The 755-nt window shown below is 41.2% G+C and overlaps 1 non-coding gene across 1 annotated transcript; it reads right to left on the minus strand.

Annotated features, from left to right (window-relative positions):
• Window positions 1–350: 350 nt before the first annotated feature.
• LOC139887351 (small nucleolar RNA R71) lies at window positions 351–457 on the minus strand. The gene has a single exon (XR_011773186.1). It is a non-coding gene; the product is annotated as a small nucleolar RNA R71 (small nucleolar RNA).
• Between the last annotated feature and the right edge of the window lie 298 nt (window positions 458–755).

A 755-nucleotide genomic window follows, 5' to 3' on the forward strand; every position in this document is an offset into this window, starting at 1 on the left:
AAAAGTTGAAGGCCACACGAGGGGGCCAAGGCAACTCGATTACTCAACCGAACATCACTCAGCCTTTTCAAATTACAGGGCCGATCCTGAATTTGATTTCTTCTAATTGCCGATTTTATGGCAAGGATACTGAGGATGCTAACGAGCATCTTCGTAATTTTAATGATGTTTGCAATTTGTTTAAGTTGAATGAGGTTGCCGATACTTCAGTCAAGACAAGGCTTTTTCCTTGGACTCTTAAGGGAGAAGCCAAGAGATGGTTAGATAAGCAACCAGAGGGCACGATTACCTCTTGGGAGACTTTGGAGGATAAGTTTTTATCGAAGTTTTTTCCTGCGTCTCGAGCTGCTAGACTTCAAGCAGAAATTTCACAATTTAGACAAAAGAGCAGTGAGACATTATTTGATGCTTGGGACCGTTTTGCTACTTTGTTACGCTCATGTCCGCAACACGGGTTGAATGATTTACAGAAGGTTCAGATTTTCTACAAGGGGTGTGATATCCCAACTCGTCAGACTATTGATCAAGCAGCAGGTGGTACGTTAATGGATAAGACCGAAGAAGAGGCGTTAGAGATAATTGAAAAGTAAGCTGCTTACTCTCACGAATGGCATCAAGATCATGAGTCATTTCATTCAGCTTCAGTTAAGAAGACCGAAACCCATGGTGCATATGACGATTTTGGGTCTATAAGTGCTAAGTTGGATTCCTTTGGTAGGAATTTGGAAAAGATAAATAAGGATATTCATGGTATG

Source organism: Rutidosis leptorrhynchoides, chromosome 1 (genome assembly GCF_046630445.1).
Source record: "Rutidosis leptorrhynchoides isolate AG116_Rl617_1_P2 chromosome 1, CSIRO_AGI_Rlap_v1, whole genome shotgun sequence".
In the NCBI taxonomy this organism is placed as follows: domain Eukaryota; kingdom Viridiplantae; phylum Streptophyta; class Magnoliopsida; order Asterales; family Asteraceae; genus Rutidosis; species Rutidosis leptorrhynchoides.